The sequence below is a fragment of the Hylobates moloch genome, unplaced genomic scaffold, assembly GCF_009828535.3.
Source record: "Hylobates moloch isolate HMO894 unplaced genomic scaffold, HMol_V3 SCAFFOLD_10, whole genome shotgun sequence".
Lineage (NCBI taxonomy): Eukaryota > Metazoa > Chordata > Mammalia > Primates > Hylobatidae > Hylobates > Hylobates moloch.
Genome location: NW_026652285.1, coordinates 110,017,650 through 110,043,945, shown reverse-complemented (window position 1 = coordinate 110,043,945; position 26,296 = coordinate 110,017,650). Strand labels below are relative to the sequence as shown.

Genomic DNA, 26,296 nt, shown 5'->3' with positions numbered 1-26,296 from the left:
GAGAAAATAGGACAGACTAGCTAGGACCCCAGGATATAAGGTGCGTTTCCGGGGTTTTCTTCTTGCCTCCTATATCCCACATTTGGAGCTGATGAAGCCTAAAACTTGGAAATGCCCAAGGGGCACAGACGACAAAAAAAAAGCACCAGCAAAAGCCAGCTCTCCCTAACCAAGGCAGCCTAGCAGGACAGGGAGCTCTCAGACAACCCACAGAAAATGCTGGCTCCATCTCCATCCCTCCCTTCCAGCAAAGACCCAGAGGAGCACCTAGACTGCAATGAGGCATCCAAATCCCCTCACCCTCCATGGGGTGCTGTCAGAGAAAGCCAAGTAGGAGATGGAACGTTCCTCCTCAGCAGGGGTTATCATGGCCCCCCAGCCCCAGCCCACCTCTGCGGTACTAGTGAAGACCACACGGGACACCTTGACGTCCATTTACACAGGCAGTAGGGGCACCCCCTGCTGCTAGGGAGCTGTCAGAAGGGCCTTGTGGAGTCAGGACTTTTACCCCCATCCAGCAGTCATGAAGCCGCCCACCCACACACAGTGTGCAGAAACCACGTGGAGAACAAGAACGAGGCACTTCTAACCCTCCCAGCCAGGAAAGTTCCCTTGAGGCATGGTGGGAAGCCAGACCTGCCACCCCAGCCCAGCAGTAAGGAGAACACGCTACCATATGTCAACAGAGGCCAAGTGGGGAACGTAGACTTCTGCACTCACCAGCAACAAGACAGCAGCCCTCCTCCTTCCCTGACAGCCAACGCAGAATGCTTAACTGAGATCCAAGGTCCCATGCCGAAAGGCCAAAAATGGCCAGTTTTCAACAGAAACTCACTCGACATACTAAGAACCAGGAAGAGCACAAATTTCTTAGATGCTGTGATGGTTAATGTTGTGTCAACTTAGCTGGGCCACGGGATACTCAGATACTTGGTCAAGTACACCTGATGGTACCTTGCAGATACTTCTACAAAGGTGCTCTGAGATAAGATTATCACTTTAATCCAGAGTGAAGACCACTGCTCTCTGTAATGTAGGTGGACCTCATTCAACCCACATTCAAGACCAACCCTCCTCTGGGTAAGGGAAAAGCCTCCAGCAGGTGCCTCTGGATTTCACCTCTGCCGGCCACCGCCATCGGGAACTGCACCATCAGCTCTCCATGTGCGGACAGCACCCAAGCCCGCCAGGCAGAACCACAGATGTGGACGTGCCAGCCTCTGTGATCACATGAGCCAGTTCCTCATGATAAATCTCCCTCTACACACACACACACACCACACACATGCACCACACACGACACACACATGCATACACCACACACACACACGCACACCACACATACCAGATACACATACACCATACACAAACACTGGACACACAAGCGCACACACCACACACACGCACATCACACACACCAACACCAAACACACACACACTACACACCTACACGCACACCATACGTATACCACACACACCACACACAAAGGACACGCAAGCACACACACCAGACACACACACGCACCACACACCACACACACCACACACATGCATACATACACCACACACACACTCACACCACACATACCAGACACACATACACCATACACACACACTGGACACACAAGTGCACACACCACACACATGCATGCCACACACACCAACACCAAACACACACACACTACACACACACTATACATACACCACACACACCAGACACACATACACCACACACACAGGACACACAAGTGCACACACCAGACACACGCACCACACACCACACACACACACACCACACATACCAGACACACATATACCATACACACACACTGGTCACACAAGCGCACACACCACAAACACCACACACCCACACACACCACACATGATGCCACACACCAGACACAAAGGACATCACACCATGTGACGACACACCTCAACACACACCACACACACACACAACCACACACATACACACATACACCACATACACACACTAGACACAAGTGCACACACCACACACACACCACACACATACCACATGCACCAGATACAGGCACACACCACATACACCACACATACTACACATACCACATACACCACACACACTACACACACCACATACACCACACACACACCAGACACACACACACCAGACACACACACATGCACACCACGCACACCAGACACAACACACGACACACACACACCAAATACCTTTCTACAAAGGTGTTGTTTTTTTATTCTGGGCATGTCCTTAACCTTGCCAAAATAAAATTCTGAATTGATTGAGACTTGTCTCTGATAACTTTTTGGATTACAGAACCAAAGGGAAAATTTAGAGCTAAAAAAAAAAAATCAAAAATCTCAATGAAAATGCATAACAAGAGAATGGAGGGGATGTGGAAGGAATCCGTGAACAGTAAGAAAATAAAGAACAATAGAATTATCCACTCTGATAAGCAGAGAAAAGTGAACCTCAAAAACCCATGGGACTATAACAAATGATCTAATATTCGTGTCATCAGAGCATCAAAGACAGGTGAAAACGGACAAAACTGACAGTATTTAAAGAAATACAGCCAGGTGTGGTGGCTCACACCTGTAATCCCAGCACTTCAGGAGGCCGAGGCAGGCAGATCACCTGAGGTCAGGAGTGCAAGACCGGCCTGGACAACATGGCGAAACCCTGTCTCTACTAAAAATACAAACGTTAGCCAGGCATGGTGGTGCATGCCTGTAATCCCAGCTACTCCGCAGCTTGAGGCAGGAAAATCACTTGAGCCTGGGAGGCAGAGTTTGCAGTGAGCCGAGATTGTGCCACTGCACTCCAGCCTGGGTGACAGAGCGAAACTCTGTCTCAAAAAAAAAAAAAAAAAAAAAAAAAGAATGCTGAAAACTTCTCAACTTTAGCAAGAGACACAAACATACAGCTTTAAGAAGCTCAGCAAACCCCAGACAAACACATTATAGCCACACTTCTGAAAACCAAAGACAAAGAAAAAATCTTGAATGCAGCAGAAAAAATGATACCTTACCTATACGGGGAAAACAATTCAAATGGTTTCTCATCAGAAACCATGGAGGCCAGAAGGAAGTGGCATAATATTTTTCAGGTGCTGAAAGAAAAGAACTGTCAACCCAGACACCTATACCCACCAAGAATATCCTGTGGGAAATCAAGACTTTCTCAAATGAAAAACTAGGGAAACCAGGAGAATTTGTCACCAGCAGAACTCTCCTAAGAAAAAATGAATAATGAAAGTTCTCTAAACAGAAAGGAAATAAGTAAAAATTGAATCACTATTAGGAAGGAAGGAAGAAAAATGGAAAGTGTAAAAATATAGGTAACTGGATTTCTTTCTCCTTTTGAGTTTTCTAAATTATGTTTGACAGATGAAGCAAAAATTATAGTACTATTGAGGCAGAATAGGTTCTGGAGGCAGGGACCCTAAGGCCGATTTGTGCTGACTTCCTAGAACTGAATCAAAAGGAAAACACCACTCCACACCCAAGTAACAAAAGAACAGTGGCTACTCAATTTGCGGCCCACCCCCCTTCCACTGTGTCACAGACGAAAAACTGGAAAGTACCTCTGATTGGTCACCTCCCACAACCAATCAGGCTGGTCATGGGCCAAGTCTTCATTAGCATAGGGTTTAACTTTATAACTTCACTTCAGCCTTTGATTGGTCACCTCCTGCAACCAATCAGACTGGTAGCAGGTCCAGTCTTCATTTACATAGAGTGTAACCAAGTAACCAATGGGAAACCTCTAGAGGGTATTTAAACCCCAGAAAATTCTGTAACTAACACTCTTGAGCAACTTGCTTGAGCCCACTCCCACTCTGTGGAGCATACTTTCAATAAGTCTGTGCTTTCGTTGCCTCATTCTTTTGTTGTTTTGTGCATTTTGTCCAATTCTTTGTTCAAAATGCCAAGAACCTGGATGACTCATAGTCAAGACCCTCCCCTGGTAACATATTTTGATGAGCCAGCCAGGAGGCAAGCGCAAAGTTTGGGAGTTATTTTTCTTCTTATTTTCCCTTTTCCTCTCTGTTCCATACAGGGGAAGCATTTTCTATCTCTCTTTCCAACTCAGGACACTTGACAGAGAGCACCTAAGCACGGAGGCAACTGCAGCTCTCTGGCTGGGGCCACTCTATGGAGAGACTGAAAGGTACCATGTGGAAGCGCCTGACCACCACTGCCTGGTTCACATGAGGAACCTGAGTCCTTTTCCTTTTTTTTTTCGGTCTTTCAGCAGTCATTTCCTAGTAGCTCCCCAGTAACTGAGGGCAACTGGGGCCACTCTCCAGTGTTACCTGAAGGCCAAGGAATGATAGGGATAGCTGCCCTGCCTGGAAGGGGGAAGGACTCTTTTCTGTCTTTCCTGGTTATACTCCCTGATCCCTAAGTGTGACACAATTGGCAGTGGCAGCTTGTCAAGGAGGAATTCACAGTTTCAGGGAACTTAAACCCTCTTTTCTTATGCTAAATTCTCCTGTAGAGTTAGCTAGTAAAGACAAAACGTAATGTCTCTTAGGCATTTTGACCTCCCTTCTCTTACTTGATCTATTCAACTGGCTAAGGACAAAAGAAACCCACTTAGCCCCCTAGCTATGCAAAGAAGGTTATAAATAAAAGAGATTTTGTATTATATAAAAAGGCATCTTGTATGATAAATTCTTGTCCTAAAGTAAAATGACTGTTGTTTTAAACGAGGGATATTGGCCGGGCGCAGTGGCTCACGCCTGTAATCCCAGCACTTTGGGAGGCCGAGGCGGGCGGATCACAAGGTCAGGAGATCGAGACCATCCTGGCTAACAAGGGTGAAACCCCGTCTCTACTAAAAATACAAAAAATTAGCCGGGCGAGGTGGCGGGCGCCTGTAGTCCCAGCTACGTGGGAGGCTGAGGCAGGAGAATGGCGTGAACCCCCGGGGGGCGGAGCCTGCAGTGAGCTGAGATCGTGCCACTGCACTCCAGCCTGGGTGAAAGAGCAAGACTCCTTCTCAAAAAAAAAAAAAAAGAGGGATATTACTGGGTGCAGTGGCTCACACCTGTAATCCCAAGCACTCTGGGAGGACGAGGCAGGTAGATCATGAGGTCAGGAGTTCGAGACCAGCCTGGCCAATATGGTGAAACCCTGTCTCTACTAAAAATATAAAAAATTAGCCAGGTGCAGTGATGCACGCCTGTTGTCCCAGTTACTTGGGAGGCTGAGGCAGGAGAACTGCTTGAACCTGGAAGGAGGAGGTTGCAGTGAGCCAAGATCGCATCACTGCACTCCAGCCTGGAATATGATAATAATAATAAAAGTAAAGAAATAAAAGAGGGATGTTTAGGACAAGTCACAAAGTCCAAGCAAGTAGTAGATGATCTGGGTAAGTTGTGAAAAAGATTTGTGAAAGTGAAATTATGCAAGAAATGTTGTATAATTTTTGTTGCCTAAGTTTAGAGGGCTAAAGGATTGTTTTAAGTGATATAGGAAAAATCCAAAGGTTTGAACAAGTTGTAGGCTTATGAAAATTAATTGTAAAAGAGATTCTGTGTATGAACATATTGGCTGAAGTTAAAAGGAAAAGCTTGGCCTTATCAAATTATAAGGATGCTAGAAGTCGGGGCCTTCAGCCAGGGACAAGAGGAAACTCATAGTGGGCCAGTGATTGTGGAGGGAACCGTTCCAAAGTGGTGATGGCACCCATCTGAGGTCAGACATATCTGACAAACTAAGACGGGGCCCCAGAGGTGGGGATGCCCTTGGGAACCCAGACAAGACGCAGAGTTTTTCCAGATGGCCACCCCAGGTAAAATCTGGGTCACCTAGTAGGACCTCCACTTTTTAAAGTCCTCTTCTCTCTTCCAGACCACTGTGGGCAACTCTCCATCCATTCCATCTGATTCCCTGCTTGGCTGCATCCTCAACCACTGGAATCAATTGAACCCTGACAATCTAAGGAGAAAACATCTGATTTTCTACTATAATACTGTATAGCCCCAATATCAGCCGGACCGCCAGGAATAATTGGTGGTCATTGGAAGTCTTAATTACAACACCATCCTGCAATTAGACCTGTTTTGCAAAAGGCAGGGTAAATTGTCAGAAATCCCACACGTACAGGTCTTCATAGCCCTATACCAAAACCCAACAATCTGCAAAAGTCCTGGAACCTGCCCTGAAAAGGAACGTCTTAAGGCAGAACTAGATATTGTAGATGATCCCCTTTTACAAAGGCCACCTGTCTCTCAGAGGGAAGTGCAACCACCCCTGTATAACTCCTTGCCAAGTGCTCCTGAGGCTCAAATCCAAGAGCAAAATTCGGGGGTCCAGCTAAGTCCTCCTCACATTTGGAGAGGAACAATCTATTCAACTCCCCCTCCAGCCCTGCTACCCCTTAGGGAAGTAGCAGGAGCTGAGGGGCCAGTCCTAGTGCAGTCCCCCTTTTCTATAACTGATATAAAACAACATACAAAAAAGCTAGGAAGCTATTCTGAGAACCCTAGGAATTTGGATATGGGTCCCAAACTTTGACCTTAGCCTTTGATCTCTCAGGGGAGATGTTCAATTCATTCTAGCAACCTATTGCAGCCCCTTGGAAAAGAAACAAATCTTTGAGGCCACCCACCAGGAAGCAGATGACTTATTTCCTTGAAACTCTCAGGGCAATCACTTAGGCCCAGACACAGTCTCCATTACTGATCCTAATTGGGACTATAACACACCCGAGGGAATGAACCACCAGGCTAAGTTTCTTGAGGCTCTCCTTGGAGGAAGAGAAAGAGAATAAGGCAGTAAATTATGATAAGGTAAAGGAGGTTACACTGGGCAAGAAGGAAAATCCAGCCATGTTTCATGGCAGGCTGGAGGAAGCCTTTAAAAAATATACTAATCCAATCTGCCCCAGACATTAGATGTAAGCTCCAAAAGCTACAGATGGGCCCAAAAACTAATCAAAATCAGCTTCTTGATATTGCTTTCATGATGTATAACAACCATGAAGGAAGGAAAAGGGGAACAGAGTAAAGAAAAATGGCAAGCAAAAATTATGACAGCCATCACTGCCCAAAGAGCACTCAAAGGAAACCCAAAGGGCCATAGGACAATGCCAGTCTGTAGAGCATACAAGATTTGTTAGTACTAACAGATACCTGTAGGGAGCTGAAGGCCTGAGAGACATGACCAACTCAGTATTCCACTGGAGGCTATATGATCAAACAGCAAACTGTTTATCATGAAAGCAGGATGTGGACAAACTCACGACTGTGCCTGCCACCAGGAGGTTTGCTGAGGGCAATCACTCCCTGGCGCCGTGCTCATTGCAGTTACCTACTGGGACATCTAGAGCCTATTGTTCAAAGAATGTGGTCTTGCAAGCCTGCTGTGAATCAAACTGCCTGCTGACAACCACCCCCTCTTCTTTTCGCTATCTCTTTTGCCTAATAAATACAGAGGGGTGTGTAAAGCTCAGGGCCCTTGTTCACTAGAAGCAAGGAGCCCCCTGACCCCTCCTTCCAAATATACTCTTTGTCTTTATCTTTATTCCCACGTTCGTCATGCTTTGTTCAGTCCCCCAAGGTCCGTGTGCAGGTTACAGATACCTTTACTGGCTGGATTGAAGCTTACCTTACACCAAAACACAGAAGGCCAATGAAGTTGTGAAGGTTTTTCAAAGAAATATTTCCCCAGTTTGGGTTACCTCAAAGCCTCCAAAGTGATAATGACTCGTTCTTTATCTCTCAAATAATTCAAGGTGTTGCTAAGGCTCTCAGAATCAAATACTATTTACATTCAGTATGGAGGCCTCAATCCTCTAGAAAAGTGGAAAGAGCTAATCAAACTCTAAAATGGGTGTTAGCTACGCTATATCAGAAACATCAGAAACTTGGGTCAACTTGCTGTCCACAGCTCTCGTAAGAGTCCATAATTTCCCCAGAGCAAAAATTAATATGAGCCCATATGAAATGTTATACAGGAGGCCATTTTTAACTAATGATCTAAATACTGATCTAGAAACAGCCACTTTAGTGAAATACCTAGTTAACCTGGGACCATTTCAGCAGGCTTTACAAAAGTTTGAAACTAAAAAAAAAAAAAAAAAGTTTGAAACTCAAAGCCTCCCCACACTGGCAACTAACCAGCAACCCAAAATTAGGCCAGAAGATAAGGTATTTTTTTTAAAAAAAAAATTTTATTTCCATAGGTTATTGGGGAACAGATGGTGTTTGGTTACATGAGTAAGTTCTTTAGTGGTGATTTATGAGATTTTCGTGCACCCATCACCCAAGCAGCGTATGCTGCACACAATTTGTAGTCTTTTATCTCTCACCCCTTCCCACCCTTTCCTCCTGAGTCCCCAAAGTCCACTGTGTCATTCTCATGCCTTTGCATCCTCACAGCTTAGCTCCCACTTATGAGTGAGAACATACGATGTTTGGTTTTCCATTCCTGAATTACTTCACTTAGAATAATAGTCCCAATCTCACCAAGGTCACTGTGAATGCCATTAATTCTCCATTTTATGGCTGAGTAGTAGTCCATCATATATATATATCACAGTTTCTTTATCCCCTGGTTGATTGATGGGCATTTGGGTTGGTTCACATTTTTGCAATTGCAAATTGTGCTGCTGTAAACATGCATGTGCAAGTCTCCGTTTCATATGACTTATTTTCCTCTTGGTAGACACCAACTAGTGAAATTACTGGATCAAATGGTAGTTTTACTTTTAGTTCTTTAAGAAATCTCCACATCGTTTCCCATACTGGTTGTCCTAGTTTACATGCCCACCAGCAGTGTAGAACTGTTCCCTGTTCACCGCATCCATGCCAATATCTATTATTTTTTAATTTTTTTATTACAGTCATTCTTGCAGGAGTAAGGTGGTATCACATTGTAGTTTTGATTTGCATTTCCCTAATCATTAATAATGTTGAGCATTTTTCCATGTTTGTTGGCCATTTGTACATCTTCTTTTGAGAACTGTCTATTCATGTCCTTAGCCCACTTTTTGATGGGATTTTTTTCTTGCTAATTTGTTTGAGTTCATTGTGGATTCTGGATATTAGTCCTTTCTCAGATGTGTAGATTGTGAAGATTTTCTCCCACTTTGTGGGTTGTCTGTTTACTCTGCCAACTGTTTCTTTTGCTGTGCAAAAGTTCATTGGTTTAATTAAGTCCCAGCTATTTATCTTTTTTGTTGTTGTTGCATTTGCTTTTGGTTCTTGGTCATGAAGTCCTTGCCTAAGTCAATGCCTACAAGGGTTTTTCCAATGTTATCTTCTAGAATTTTTATAGTTTCAGGTCTTAGATAAGTCCTTGATCCATCTTGAGTTGATTTTTTATAAGATAAGAGATGAGAATTCAGTTTCATTCTCCTACATGTGGCTTGCCAATTATCCCCACACCATTTGTTGAATAGGGTGTCCTTTCTTCACTTTTATCTTCTTGTTTGCTGTATTTGGGTTTATTTCTGGGTTCTCTATTCTGTCATTGGCCTATGTGCCTATTTTTATACCCGTACCATGCTGTTTTGGTGACTATGGCCTTATACTATAGTTTGAGGATGGGTAATGTGATGCTTCCAAATTTGAGAGGAATGAGGGTGGTATTTTGATGGGAACTGCATTGAATTTGTAGACTGCTTTTGGCAGTATGGTCATTTTCACAATATTGATTCTACCCACCCATGAGCATGGGATGTGTTTCCATTTGTTTGTGTCACCTATGATTTCTTACAGCAGTGTTTTGTAGTTTTCCTTGTAGAGGTCTTTCACCTCCTTGGTTAGGTATATTCCTAAGTTTTTTGGTTTTCTGTTTTTTGTTTGTTTGTTTTGCAGCTATTGTGAAGGGGGTTGAGTTCTTGATTTCCTCCTCAGCTTGGTCACTGTTAGTATATAAAAGAGCTACTGATTTGTGTACATTAATTTTGTATCTGGAAACTTTGCTGAATTCTTTTATCAGTTCTAGGAGCTTTCTGGAGGAGTCTTTAGGGTTTTCTATGTAAACAATCATATCATCAGCAAACGAACAGCGACAGTCTGACTTCCTCTTTCCCGATTTGGATGACCTTGCTTTCTTTCTCTTGTCTGATTGCTCTGGTTAGGACTTCCATTACTATGTTGAAGAGGAGTGGTGAGAGTGAGCATTCTTGTCTTGTTCCAGTTCTCAAAGGGAATGCTTTCAACTTTTCCCCATTCTGTATTATGTTGACTGTGGGTTTGTCATAAATGACTTTTATTACACTGAGGTATGTCTTGTGTATGCCGATTTTGTTGAGGGTTTTAATCATAAAGGATGCTGAATTTTGTCGAAGGCTTTTTCCACATCTATTGAGATAATCATGTGATTTTTGTCTTTAATTGTTTATGTGGTGTATCACATTTATTGACTTGAGTACGTTAAACCATCCCTGATCCCTGGTATGAAACCCACGTGATCACGGTGAATTATCTTTTTGATATACTGTTGTATTCTGTTAGCTAGTATTTTGTTGAGGATTTCTACATCTATGTTCATCAGGGATATTGGTTTGCAGTTTTCTTTTTTGGTTATGTCCTTTCATGGTTTTGACATTAGGGTGATACTGGCTTCATAGAATGATTTAGGGAGAATTCCCTCTTTGTCTATCTTGTGGAATAGTGTCGATAGGATTGGTACCAATTCTCTTTGAATGTCTGATAGAACTCTACTGTGAATCCATCTGGTCCTGGACTTTTTTGGTTGGTAATTTTTTTATTACCATTTCAATCTCACTGCTTGTTATTGGTCTGTTCAGGGTACCTAATTCTCCCTGATTTAAGCTAGGAGGGTTGTATCGTTCCAGGAATTTATCCATCTCCTCTAGGTTTTCTAGCTTACATGGGTAAAGGTGTTCACAGTAGCCTTGAGAAATCTTTTGTATTTCTGTGGTGTCAATTGTAATATCTCCCATTTCATTTCTAATAGAGCTTCTTTGGATTTTCTCCCTTTTTTTTCTTGGTTAAACTTGCTAATGGCCTATAAATTTTATTTACCTTATCAAAGAACTAGCTTTTTGTTTCATTTATCTTTTGTGTTTTTTTGTTTAAGTTTCATTTAGTTCTGCTCTCATCTTTGTTATTTCCTTTATTGTGCTGGGTTTGGGTTTGGTTTGTTCTTGTTTCTTTAGTTTGTTGAGGTGTGACCTTAGATTGTCTGTTTGTGCTCGTTCAGACTTTCCGATGTAGGTGTTGAGGGCTATGAACTTTCCTCTCAGCACCACCTTTGCTGTATTCCAGAGGTTTTGGTAGGTTCCGTCACTACTGTCATTCAGTTCAAAGAATTTTATTTTTTATTTATTTAATTTTTTTTTTTTTTTTGAGATGGAGTCTTGTTGAGTTGCCCAGGCTGGAGTGCAGTGGCGCGATCTCAGCTCACTGCAAGCTCCGCCTCCCGGGTTCACGCCATTCTCTTGCCTCAGCCTCCCGAGTAGCTGGGACTACAGGTGCCTGCCACCACGCCCAGCTAATTTTTTTTTTTGTATTTTTAGTAGAGACGGGGTTTCACCATGTTAGCCAGGATGGTCTTGATCTCCTGACCTCGTGATCCACCCGCCTTGGCCTCCCAAAGTGCTGGGATTACAGGTGTGAGCCACCGCGTCCGGCCTCAGTTCGAAGAATTTTTAAATTTCCATCTTGATTTCATTTTTGACCCAATGATCATTCAGGAGCAGGTTATTTAATTTCCATGTATTTGCATGGTTTTGAGGGTTCTTCTTGGAGTTGACTTCCAGTTTTATTCCACTGTGGTCTCAGAAAGTGCCTGATATAATTTCAATTTTCTTAAATTTATTGAGGCTCATTTTGTGGCCTATGTATATGGTTTATCTTGAAGAAAGTTCCACACACTGATGAATATATATTCTGTAGCTGTTGGCTAGAATGTTCTGTAAATATCTGTTAAGTCCATTTGTTCCAGGGTATAGTTTACATTCACTGTTTCTTTGTGGACGTTCTGCCTTGATGACCTGTTAGTGCTGTCAGTGGAGTACTGAAGTCCCCCACTATTATTGTGTTGCTGTGTATCTCATTTCTTTTTTTTTTTTCTTTTAAGACAGAGTCTCGCTCTGTCACCCAGGCTGGAGTGCAATGGCACTATCTTGGCTCACTGCAACCTCCACCTCTGGGTTCATGCCATTCTCCTGCCTCAGCCTCCCAAATAGCTGAGATTACAGGAGGCTGCCATCACACCTGGCTAATTTTTTGTATTTTTAGTAGAGACAGGGTTTCACCATGTTGGCCAGACTGGTCTCAAACTCCTGACCTCAGGTGATCCACCCAACTCGGCCTCCCAAAGTGCTGGATTACAGGCGTGAGCCACTGTGCCTGGCCTGTCTATCTCATATCTTAGGTCTACTAGCAATTGTTTTATACATGTGGGAGCTCCAGTGTTAGGTACATATATATTTAGGATTGTGATATTTTCCTGTTGGACAAGGCCTTTTATCATTATATAATGTCTCTCTTTGTCTTTTATAACTGTTGCTGCTTTAAATTTGTTTTGTCTGATATAAGAACGGCTACTCCTGCTTGCTTTTGGTGTCTATTTGCATGGAAAGTCTTTTTCCACCCCTTTACCTTAAGTTTATGTGAGTCTTATGTGTTAGGTGAGTCTCTTAGAGGGAGCAGATGGTTGGTGAATCCTTATGCATTCCACCATTCTGTATCTTTTAAGTGGAGCATTTAGGCCATTTACATTCAACGTTAATATTGAGATGTGAGATACTATTCTAGTCATCATGCTACTTGTTTCCTGAATACCTTGGGTTTTTTTAATTTTTATTGTTATATAAATCCTATTGGATTTATGCTTTAAGGAGGTTCCATTTTGGTGTATTTTGAAAATTTGTTTCAAGATTTAGAGCTCCTTTTAGCAATTCTTGTAGTGCTTGCTTGGTAGTAGCGAATTCTCTCAGCATTTGTGTCTGAAAAAAACTATCTTTCCTTCATTTATGATGCTTAGTTTTGCTGGATACAAAATTCTTGGCTGATAATTGTTTTGTTTAAGGAGGCTGAAGATAGAGCCAAAATCCCTTCTAGCTTGTTGTGTTTCTGTTGAGAAATCTGCTGTTAATCTGATAGATTTTCCTTTATAGGTTACCTAGTGCTTTTGGCTCATAGCTCTTAAGATTCTTTCCTTTGTCTTTTTTTTTTTTTTTTTTTTTTTGAGACAGAGTTTCATTCTTGTTGCCCAGGCTGGAGTGCAATGGTGCAATCTTGGCTCACCGCAACCTTCGCCTCCCAAATTCAAGCGATTCTCTTGCCTCAGCCTCCCAAGTAGCTGGGATTACAGGTGTGCACCACCATTCCCAGCTAATTTTTTCTATTGTTAGTAGACACGGGGTTTCTCCATGTTGGTCAGGCTGGTCTCAAACTCCCGACCTCAGGTGATCCACCCACCTTGGCCTCCCAAAGTGCTGGGATTACAGGCGTGAGCCACAGCACCCGGCCTCCTTCATCTTAACTTTAGATAATATGATGACAATGTGCCTGGGCGATGATCTTTTTGCAATGAATTTCCCATGTGTTCTCTGAGCTTCTTGTATTTGGACATCTAAGTCTCTAGCAAGGCTAGGGAAGTTTTCCTTGATTATTTCCCCAAATACATTTTCCAAACTTTTAGATTTCTCTTCTTCCTCAGGAACGGCAATTATTCTTAGGTTTGGTCATTTAACATAATCCCAGACTTCTTGGAGGCTTTGTTCATATTTTCTTATTCTTATTTCTTTGCCTTTGTTGGATTGGCTTAATTCAAAAACCTTGTCTTCGAGCTCTGAAGTTCTTTCTTCTCCTTGTTCAATTCTATTGCTGAGACTTTCCAGAGCATTTTACATTTCTCTAAGTGCATCCAGTGTTTCCTGAAGTTTTTATTGTTTTTTATTTATGCTCTCTATTTCATTGAAAATTTATCCCCTCAAGTGAAGGACCTCTTCAAGGAGAACTACAAACCATTGCTCAACGAAATAAAAGAGGACGCAAATAAATGGAAGAACATTCCATGCTCATGGATAGAAAGAATCAATATTGTGAAAATGGCCATACTGCCCAAGGTAATTTATAGATTCAATGCCATCCCCATCAAGCTACCAATGACTTTCTTCACAGAATTGGAAAAAACTACTTTAAAGTTCATAAGGAACCAAAAAAGAGCCCGCATTGCCAAGACAATCATAAGCAAAAAGAACAACGCTGGAAGCATCACGATACCTGACTTCAAACTATACTACAAGGCTATAGTAACCAAAACAGCATGGTACTGGTACCAAAACAGAGATACAGACCAATGGAACAGAACAGAGGCCTCAGAAATAACACCATACATCTACAACCATCTGATCTTTGACAAACCTGACAAAAACAAGAAATGGGGAAAGGATTCCCTATTTAATAAATGGTGCTGGGAAAACTGGCTAGCCATATGTAGAAAGCTGAAACTGGATCCCTTCTTTACACCTTATACAAAAATTAATTCAAGATGGATTGAAGACTTAAATGTCAGACTTAAAACCATAAAAACCCTAGAAGAAAACCTAGGCAATACCATTCAGGACATAGACATGGGCAAGGACTTCATGACTAAAACACCAAAAGCAATGGCAACAAAAGCCAAACAGACAAATGGCATCTAATTAAACTAAAGAGCTTCTGCACAGCAAAAGAAACTACCATCAGAGTGAACACGCAACCTACAGAATGGGAGAAAATTTTTGCAATCTATCCATCAGACAAAGGGCTAATATCCAGAATCCACAAATAACTTAAACAAATTTAGAAGAAAAAAATCAAACAACCCCATCAAAAAGTGGGCAAAGGATATGAACAGACACTTTTCAAAAGAAGACCTTTATGCAGCCAACAGACACATGAAAAAACGCTCATCATCACTGGTCATCAGAGAAATGCAAATCAAACACAATGAGATACCACCTCACACCAGTTAGAATGGCGATCATTAAAAAGTCAGGAAACAGCCGAGCGCAGTGGCTCATGCCTGTAATCCCAGCACTTTGGGAGGCCGAGGCAGGCAGATCACAAGGTCAGGAGATCAAGACCATCCTGGCTAACACGGTGAAACTCTGTCTCTACTAAAAAATACAAAAAATTAGCCGGGTGTGGTGGCAGGTGCCTGTAGTCCCAGCTACTCGGGAGGCTGAGGCAGGAGAATGGTGTGAACCCAGGAGGCAGAGATTGCAGTGAGCCGAGATCGTGCCACTGCACTCCAGCCTGGGCGACAGTGAGCCAAGATCGCGCCACTGCACTCCAGCCTGGGTGACAGTGAACCAAGATTGTGCCACTGTACTCCAGCCTGGGCAACAGAGTGAGACTCTGTCAAAAAAATAAAAAGAAAAAAAAGAAAAAGTCAGGAAACAGCAGGTGCTGGAGAGGATGTGGAGCAACAGGAACGCTTTTACACTGTTGGTGGGAGTGTAAACTAGTTCAACCATTGTGGAAGACAGTGGGCAATTCCTCAAGGATCTAGAACTAGAAATACTATTTGACCCAAAGGATTATAAATCATGCTACTATAAAGACACATGCACACAGATGTTTATTGTGGCACTATCTATTCACAATAGCAAAGACTAAGAACTAACCCAAATGTCCATCAATGATAGACTGGATTAAGAAAAAGTGGCACATATACACCATGGAATACTATGCAGCCATAAAAAAGGATGATTTCATGTCCTTTGTAGGGACATGGATGAAGCTGGAAACCATCATTCTGAGCAAACTATCGCAAGGACAGAAAACCAAACACCACATGTTCTCACTCATAGGTGGGAATTGAACAATGAGAACACTTGGACACAGGGCAGGGAACATCACACTCCGGAGCCTGTCATGGGGTGGGGTTTGGGGGACGGATAGCATTAGGAGAAATACGTAATGTAAATGATGAGTTAATGAGTGCAGCAAACCAACATGGCACATGTATACATATGTAACAAATCTGCACATTGTGCACATGTACCCTAGAACTTAAAGTATAATGAAAAAAAAGAAAATTTATCCCCTCATTTCTTGTACCATTTTTTGACGTCCTTAAATTGGGCTTTGCCTTTCTCTGGTGCCTCCTGATTAGCTTAATAACTAACCTTCTGAATTCTTTTTCAGGTAAATCAGGGATTTCTTCTTGGTTTGGACCCATTGCTAGTGAGCTAGTGGGATTTCTTCAGGGTGTTAAGGCACTTTGTTTTGTCATATTGTCAGAGTTTTCTGGTTCCTTCTCATTTTGGTAGGCTCTGTCAGAGGGAAGGTCTAGGGCTCAAGGCTGTTGTTCAGATTCTTTTGTCCCATGGGGTGTTCCCTTGATGTAGGTAGTACTCTCCCCATTTTCCTAGAGCTGTGGCTTCCTGAGAGCTGAGCTATAGTGATTGTTGTCTCTCTTCTGGATCTAGCCATCCAGCAAGTCTACCAGGTTCCAGGCTGGTACTGGGGGTTGTCTGCACAGCGTCCTGTGATATGAACTGTCTGTGGGTCTCTCAGCCGTGGATACCAGCACAGTATTTTGGGTATCTCCCAGGTCCTGCTGGAGCAATCCACTTCCTTCAGAGGGTCTATGGGTTCTCTTGGCTTTCCTGATTTATTTCTGCAGTCATTCTGGAGCAAAAGTTCACGATACAAGCCTCCACAGGCTGCTCTGGCCATCCGAGTAGGAACTGCAATCTAGTCCTGCCTCCCGTCTGCCATTATCTCCAAAATGAGAAATCAGGTACTTGTTAAAACATGGAAAGAGGGGATCACCTGCTCAACTATTGCAACCCAAATGGAAGGGACCATTTTCAGTGGTGCTGGCCATGCCTTCTGCAGTCAAAGTACTAGGATTAGGTAGTTGTATCCATCTTTCCAGGGTCAAGCCTGCAATACCTGAAGCCCTGGACCTGGAACCTGAAGTTCCCATCAGCCACTACACCTGTGAACCTGTGGGAACAGTGAAGTACCTGTTTAAAAGACAGCCGAAAAATAAGTAAATGCCTACCAACTTTCCTTGGTGTCTTTGTTGCATACTTATCAGCTGGATATTGGTAGCTATTTTTTATATTTTTACAATTTGTTTTATTGAAAATGGATGGAATCACTTCCTTCGTAATAATTAACTAAAGTGTTTCAATTCATTTTTATAACAAGCGTTCCTGACAGCATAGGTATCCACCCCCCTAGAGTTCCCATTCTATAGGACAAAATAACAAATAAGCAATTTTTTTTTTGTTCCATAATGGTCACCCACAGCCTGTGTATGCAGGAACCACGCATTACTAGCAATCAGCTTTATTTCATAACAGAGCTTCCCTTTACCCCTCAAGCAATTAGAGGATTCTGGGTATTTATTAAGAACTTTAAATTTAACACAAAGACTGTTAAATACCACCAGCCCAGCCCTGGCAAAGGACTGTTGGTTTTGTTTATCTCCATCATCATCTAAATATACTGCCATCCTGATCCCAGCCCAATCTTGGGCCCTTAAGGAAATGACCTATAACCCTAACTACAAGGGAGGAACTCTCTTCAAACTAATGAGCCTGGATGACATACATGAATTCAAAATTATGGAAATGACAAGGGTTACAATGAGCAGTAAACCTTCTCCAATCCCATCTGAGCAACCTTTCTGGAGTTGCATCCCCTCAGAAACCAATTTGGGCCCAATATAAATGTACATAGAGCTAAAATTCCAGGTGCCACTTTGTATTAAGAGAAGCAAAAATTCTGGTCCGGTCCTTGGAAACTTGAAAAGTCATCAATGTGCCCGGTGTGGTGACTCACACCTATAATCTCAGCACTTTGGGAGGCCGAGGCGGACAGATCATGAGGTCAGGAGATTTGAGACCATTCTGGCTAACACAGTGAAACCCCATTTCTACTAAAAATACAAAAAACTAGCCGGGTGTGGTGACACGTGCCTGTAGTCCCAGCTACTCAGGAGGCTGAGGCAGGAGAATCGCTCAAACCTGGGAGGTGGAGGTTGCAGTGAGCTGAGATCGCACCATTGCACTCCAGCCTAGGTGACAGAGAAAAACTCCATCTCAAAAAAAATAATAATAAATAAATAAATAAAAATAAAGATAAAATAAAGTCATCAATGCAACTACACCCTGGAAGTTAATCCTTCACCCGATTACGTAAGCTATACAGTTACCCAAACTGCATCATTTAGATAACCTGTACAGTTTTCATGGAAACCATCCCTAGTTAAGGGCTTTAAAGGATGACAGTCTAAGTACGGTCAAGGCAGGCCCACTAGCTGCATTCACGGTTTCCCTTGTGAAGAATGTACTAATCCTGAGAGATCTAGTTGCCTTTTGGTTCCCCAGTATGAAAATACCTTTGGGTGATAGTTACTGGACACTAAGCCTAACTACCTCCACTGGGAAAAGAGAACTGCTGGGGCAACTCAGGATACTTCCCAAGGTCCTTTCCAGCCTTTAACCAGGGCCACCTTAGCAGAGACCTCAACCATATGTGAAAGCAAAAACAACAAGCTAGCCCATGTGTTCACCATAGAAAACAAGTTTTGTCTTGAAAAACAAGGAGCCTTTTTCCTGTGTGGGACCAGTTCCTACTTAGACTTACCAGCCAACTGGACTGGAACCTGTACTTGTTATTTAGCTCCCAAAATTAATGTAGCTCCCAACAACCAATTCCTCATTATACCTTTAACTGCAACCACCAGACACAAATGAGCCATCCAACTCAAACCCCTTTTGGTCGGGCTAGGAAGAACAGCAAGAGTAGAAACCGGAGTTAGCAGGCTTGCAATCTCCCTATCCTATCACCAACTTGTCCAAGGATTTTATGGAAAGCTCAGAAGACATTGCCCAAAGTATCATCGCCATACAAAATCAGACAGACTCCTTGGCAGCAGTCACTTTACAGAATTGAAGGGGACTGGATCTCCTAACTGCTTAAAAAGGTGGCTTACGTCTTTTTCTAGCGGAAAAATGCTGTTTTTATGTCAACTAATCAGGATTAGTAAGGGATGCTGCCTGGAAATTAGCTGACTGGGCCCCTAAGATACGACAACAGCTGTCTGAGTCATGGGGCTTCTGGTCAGAAATGCTAAGTTGAGGTGCATGGCTCCTTCCTCTAGCCAGCCCATCACTAATGACTATATTTGCCTTGGTTTTTGGACCATGTTCATTAAATCTCTTAAGCAAATTAATTTCCTCTCGCCCAGAGACCATCAAGTTTCAGATGATCATGAGACAAGGTTTCCAGCCAGTTCCAGGTAAAGACACCACCCCTGGCCATCCAGCAACTACCCTGTCTCCACTAGACAGAGCAGGGTGAGAGTTCCATGATCCCCAATAGGTAGGAACTGTGCCCAAATCAACTGAAGAAAGACCATCAGTCCCTCAGCCTCCTATAAAGATGATGGGGATCACATCTCTCAGGGGAAATGAGGCAGGAGAATAGGGTCTGGAGGCAGGGATCCTAAGGCCGATTTGTGCTGACTTCCTAGAACTGAATCAAAATGAAAACTCTACCTCTCCACATCCAGGTAACAAAAGAAGAGGCTACTCCCCCTGCAACGCCCCCCATTCCACTGTATCGCAGATGAAAAATGGAAAGTAACTGATTGGTCGCCTCCCATGACCAATCAGAACGGTAGTGGGCCTGGTCTTCATTTGCACAGGGTGTAAGCAGGTAACCAATGGGAAACCTCTAGAGAGTATTTAAACTCCAGAAAATTCTGTAACCAGGGCTCTTGAACCGTTTACCTGAGCCCAATCCCACATTATGGAATTTACTTTCGTTTCAATAAATCTGTGCTTTCATTTCTTCATTCTTTTGTTGCTTTGTGCATCTTGTGCAATTCTTTGTTCAAACCGCCAAGAACCTGGACAACTCGTAGTCAAGACCCTCCCCAGATAATACTATCTAATATAGAAGATTCCTTGAGTGTGGGAGGGTGAGGCTGCAATGAGCTGAGATTGGACACCATCACACCACTAAACTCCATCCTGGGTGACAGTGAGACTCCGTCTCCAAAAAAAATGTAAAATATAAAAAAAGATTTATACAAAGATTAATTTTTTTAAACTGGAGTGGCTAGATTAATATCAGATAAAGCAAACCTCACAGTAAAACAAAATTACCCAAGACACAGGGAAACATGTATATAATGATAAAAAGGTCAATCCATCAAAAAAAACAGCAAGTCTAAATATGTGTATACTCAACAACAGAGCTGCAAAATAAGTGATACAGAAACCGACAGAACTGAAAAGAGAAACAGACAAATCTGCAATTAAAGCTGGAGACTTCTATGCCTCTCTCTCAACAATTCGTAGAATAGACAGAAAACCAGCAAGGATATAAAAGAGCTCAACAACACCATCAACCAACAGAATCAATCAACATCTGTACATACAGCACACAACAGCAGAATATACATTCTTTCCAAGTGCCCACAAAATAAATATCAAAATAGACCATATTTTGAGCCATGTAACAAACATCAACAAATTTAAAATTAAAATTCTTTCAGTTTAGTGTATTCTCCCACCACAATAGAATCAAACTAGAAATTAATAACAGAAAGATAACAGGTAATTCTCCAAACACAAAGTAAACAAGACAGTTCTATATAATAATCTCATAGGTCAAAGAGGAAATTTCAAGAGAACTTAAAAATACATTGAACTGAATGAAAGTGAAGAGACAATACATCAAATTGTAGGACACAGCTAAAGCAGTGCCAAAGGAAAACATATAGATCTACATGTCCACCTCACAAAAGAAGGAAGTCTAAATAATCATCTAAACCCCCAGCGTGAGCCACTGCGCCCAGCTGACATTTCTTCAAAGAAGATATATAAGTGATGAATAGGCTCATAAAAGATGCTCAACAATGGCCGCGTGTGGTGGCTCATGCCTGTAATCCCAGAGCTTTGAGAGGCCAAGGTGGGAGGATCACTTGAGGCCAGGAGTTCAAGACCAGTCTGGGTAACATAGCAAGCCCCCACCTCTACAAAAAAAAGTTTAAAAACTTAGCCAGGCATGGTAGCATGCGCGTGTGGTCCTTGCTACTTCGGAGGCTGAGGAGGGAGAATCACCTGAGCCCAGGAGCTTGAGACCAGCCTGGGCAACGTAGGAAGACCTCATCTCTACAAAAAAATTAAAAATTAGCCAGGCTTGGCAGTGTGCACCTGTGGTCTTGGCTACTCTCCCAAGTTGAGGTGGGAGGATTACTTGAGCCCAGGAAATTGAGGCTACAGTGAGCTATGATCATGCCCCTGTACTCCAGCCCGGGTGACACAGTAAGATCCTGTCCCAAAAATAAAAATAAGTCACTTTAGAAATGCAAGTCAAAACTAATCAGAAATACCACTTCATGCCCACTAAGATGGTGAAAATTATCTTATTTTTTAGTTTTATTATTACTTTTTTAAAGACAGGGTCTCCCTCTGTTACACAGGCTAGAGTGCAGTGGTGCTATCCTGGCTCACTGCAGCCTCCAACTCCTGGGCTCAGGTGATCCTCCCCACCTCAGTCTGCCGAGTAGCTGAGACTACAGGCACACACCACCATGCCTGGCTAACTTTTTAATATTTTTGTGGAGACAGGGTCTTGCTATGGTGCCTAGCCTGGTCTCGAATTCTTGGGCTCAAGTGATCCTCCCACCTCAGCCTCCCAAAGTGCTGAGATTATAGGCATAAACCACCACTCCTGGCCTGATGGTTAAAATTTCAGACAGACAACAAATGCTGGTAAGGATGCAGAGAAACTGGAGCCCTTGTGCACTACTGTTGGTATAAATATAAAATGGTACAGCTACTATGGAAAACAGTTTGGTGGTTCCTCAAATGGTTAAACATAGAGTTCTATGATCCAGTAATTCCAATCCTAGGTCCATACCCAAGAGAAATGAAAACATATTCCTTGCAAAAACTTGTGCAAGAATGTTCATAGCAGCATTAGTCATAATTTTTAAAAGTGGAAATATCTAAATGTCCATCAACTCGTGAAATATAAACAAAATATGCTATAAATACACAATGAAATCATACTTGACAATAAAATACCAATACTTGCTTCAAAGTGGATGTAAAAACACAAAAGGCCACCGATTATATGATTCCATTTATATAAAATGTCTGGAATAGACAAATCTACAGAGACAGAAAGGTTAGTGCTTGCCAGAGGCTGTGGGAATAAGGAAATAGGGACTGACGGCTCATGGATACAGGGCTTCTTTTTTGGTTAATGAAAATGCTTAAAATTAGATAACAATGATGGCTGCACAACTTTTTGAAAATACAAAAAACTCTGAACTGTAAACTGTAAACTTTAAAATGGTGAATTTTATGGTACACAGATTATATTGCAACAAAAGTGTTATTTAAAAAAAGATCTCCAAAAAGAAATTTCTAAGCCCAGAGAGTTTCACAGTAGAATCCTACCAAACATTTTTAAATCAACATGGCACATGGATACATATGTAACAAACCTGCACATTGTCACATTGTGCACATGTACCCTAAAACCCTAAAGTATAATAAAAAAGAAAAAAAAAAAAAAAAAAAAAAAAAAAAAAAAAAAAAAAAAAAAAAATTAAAAAAAAAAAAAAAAAAGACATAACACATTTCTATACAATCTCTTCCAGAAAACAGAGGAGGAATAAATACTTCCTGATTTATTTTACGAAGCTTGTGTTACCCTGATACCAAAACCAGACAAAGGCAATACAAAAAAAGGAAAATTACAGGCCGGGCACAGTGGGGCTCATGCCTGTAATCCCAGCACTTTGGGAGGTTGAAGCGGGCAGATCACAAAGTCAGGAGATGGAGACCATCTGGGCCAACATGGTGAAACACTGTCTCTACTAAAATACAAAAAATTAGCCAGGCATGGTGGCGGGTGCCTGTAGTCCCATCTACTTGGGAGACTAAGGCAGGGGAATCACTTAAACCTGGGAGGCAGAGATTGCAGTGAGCCAAGATCACACCACTGCACACCAGCCTGGTGACACAGCAAGACTCCGTCTCAACAACAACAAAAAAAAGACAAGAAAATTACAGATCAAAATCCCTCATGAATATAAGTGTAAGACTCCTTAGTAAAAATGCTAACAAATACAGTTCAGCAACACATAAAGAGAATTAGGTACCATGACCATGTGGGATTTATTCTGGGAATGCAAGGCTGGTTCAATATTCAAAAATCAATGTAATTCACTATATTAACAGACTAAAGAAGAAAACTCACATGATCATATCAGTGCAGAAAAAACGTGACAAAATTCAACACCCATTCATAACAAAAACTCTCAGAAAAGTAAGAATAGAATAGAGTAGAACTGCCCCAACTTGATAAACAGCATCTACCTCAAAAGAAAAAACAACAACTCAACCCTACAGCTAACATTATACTTAATTGTGATAGATCAAATGCTTTTTCCTAAGATTGGGAGCATGGCAAGTATGTCAGCTCTCGCCATTCTTACTCAACATAATGCTGAAGTTTCTAGCCAGTGCCATAAGGCAAAATGCACATAGATCGAGATACACAGACCAAGGGGATAGAATACAGAGTCCCAAAATAAACTCTTGCATATATGGCCAAATGATTTTTGACAAGAGCGTCAAGACCATTTTATGGTAAAAGGACAGTCTTTTCAGCAAATCCAAGGTGGGTGGATCACCTGAGGTTGGGAGTTCAAGACCAATCTGACCAACATGGAGAAACCCCGTCTCTACTAAAAATACAAAAATTAGACAGGCGTAATGGCAGGTGCCTGTAATCCCAGCTACTCAGAAGGCTGAGGCAGGAGAATCACTTGAACCCGGGAGGCGGGTTCCATTGCACTCCAGCCTGGGCAACAAGAACAAAACTCTGCCTAAAAAAAAAAAAAAAAGAAGAAGAAGAAAAAGCTGGATCCTTATCATATACAAAAATTAACTAAAAATGGATCAAAGACCTGAATGTGAGACCTAAAAAAAGTAAAACTCTTAAAAGAAAACATAGCTCAAAAGCTTCACAACATTAGATTTGACAGCAACTTCTTGGATATGACATCAAAGGTACAGGCAACAAAAGAAAAAACAGACAAACTAGACTTCATGAAAATTTTAAAATGTTGTGCATCATATGACACCATCAATTCAGTAAAAAGGGCACACATAGAATGGAAGAAAATTGTAAATCATATATCTGAAAAGGATTATATTCAAGATATATACAGAATGCCTAAAACTCAACAACAACCAAAAAAAATAGATTAGAAAATGGGCAAGGAACTCCAACAGACATTTCTTCAAAGAAGACATGCAAATGGCCAATAAGCGCAAGAAAAGATGCTCAACATCACTAATCATTAAAGAAATGCAAATCAAAACTACAAGCAGATACCACCTCACATACATTAAAATTGCTACTATCAAAAACACAGAAATTAACAAGTATCGGTGAGCATGTGGAGAAATGGAAATGCATGTGTATTCACACCAAAAGGTGGGAATGTCAAATGGTACAACCATTGTGCAAAACGATACAGCAGTTCCTCAAGAACTTAAAAATGTAATTATGATATGATCCCTCAATTCCACTTCTGGGTATATACCCAAAAGAATTGAAAGCAAGGTCTCAAAGAGATATTCATGGTAGCACTCTTCGTAAGAGTTAAAACATGGCAGCAGCCCAATGGTCCATTGACAGAGGAATGGATAAGCAAAATGTCATACATACATACAATGGAATATTACTTAAGAAGGAAGGAGGTGGCTGGGCGCAGTGGCTTACGCCTGTAATCCCAGCATTTTGGGAGGCTGAGGCAGGTGGATCACGAGGTCAGGAGTTCAAGACCAGCCTGGCCAAGATAGTGAAACCCTGTCTCTACTAAAAATACAAAAATTAGCTGGGCACTGTGGCAGGTGCCTGTAATCCCAGCTACTCGGGAGGCTGAGGCAGGAGAATCGCTTGAACCCAGGGGGCGGAGCTTGCAAGTGAGCCAAGACAGTGCCACTGCACTCCAGCCTGGGCGACAAAGAGAGAGACTCCGTCTCAAAAAAAAAAAAAAAAAAAAATGGTTATGATGGTAAATTTTATGTTATCCGTATTTTAGCACAATAAGAAAAGCAGATCAGAAAGAAGAAATAAACTGTTTCTATTTGCAAATTATACGATTATCAACACAGAAGATCCCAAGGAATCTACAAAAAAATCTCCCAGAACTAATAAGGGAGTTGGTAAGGTCGAATGATCAAGATCGACATACAAAAGTCCATTGTATTTCTATATACTAGTAATGAACACATGGACACCGAAATTTAAAATACAATACCATTTTCTAATGGGAACAACACAGCAAAGGTTGCTGCCTAGGTGTTAGAACACCACACCCAAAACGTGGCCAGAGATAAGAACTTAGAGGCATCTCTCCCACCTAGCAGACTCCATGTTTCTGCTGCCTCCTTTAAACTGACCATTCAGGCATTTGCCCACAACTTTAAAGGGACCCACACCCTATTCCCTAGCATGTCCAGTTGCCTCCCTCTGTCCCTCTCTGACTCTTCATTACTGCCTCAGATAACCTGGGGAGGGAGGATGGCGCTCCCCACTCACGGTGCCCTCCTTGCCAGGATCTGTAGGTAATACATCGTTGAACTTATTTCCTGTTGTGGTGGTGACTGAATGTGTGCCTTCCATCTGAAGAACCAGGGCTACCCTTGGGCCAGGTTTTCCCTGGGGAACTAGGATGGGCTCCCAACACTGCAATGCTGGTCAGGCACAAACCAGACATGGGTCAGACAAGAGCCACAAGGATGTCTGCCAGTATAAACAAGCTTCCTGTATCAAGAACCCCCTGGTCACACGTGGGACAACCAGGCACTGGCTGCCTGCCAAGTAATCCAAGTATCCCATGAAGGGTACACTGTCAACACCAAGGTCCGCTTCCTTTCATCCCCTGTGAGGGCAGGGTTGCTGGACACTCTAGTACTACAACCCCACTTTCTCCAGGGGTGCTCAAAACACATTAGAATCATTCAAAAAAAATAAGAAAACATAATAGCTACAAATGTAACAAAATGTATATTGTATGCTGAAAACTACAAAATGCTAATGAAAGAAATCAAACATGATCTAAATATATGAAGAGAAATAACATGTTCTGATTGGACATCGAACATCCAACATAGTAATGATGTCAATTCTCCCAAATTGAATAAAATGGAAAGAATCAGTCTAACCTGATTTCAAAACATATAGATAACTACAGTAAGCAAGACTACGTGGTATTGGCAGAGAGAAAGACACGTGGACCTGAAATAGACCCA

The 26,296-nt window shown here is 42.1% G+C and overlaps 1 protein-coding gene and 1 long non-coding RNA gene across 24 annotated transcripts in view; one reads left to right on the top strand and one right to left on the bottom strand.

The window, feature by feature from the left end:
- The window catches only part of CACNA1B (calcium voltage-gated channel subunit alpha1 B), a 244,247-nt gene that overhangs the window by 170,862 nt on the left and 47,089 nt on the right, over positions 1-26,296 (bottom strand). The window lies entirely within an intron of this gene.
- Positions 4,008-7,520, top strand: LOC131384460 (uncharacterized). Its single transcript, XR_009215334.1, has 2 exons — positions 4,008-4,177; positions 5,866-7,520. It is a non-coding gene; the product is annotated as an uncharacterized LOC131384460 (long non-coding RNA).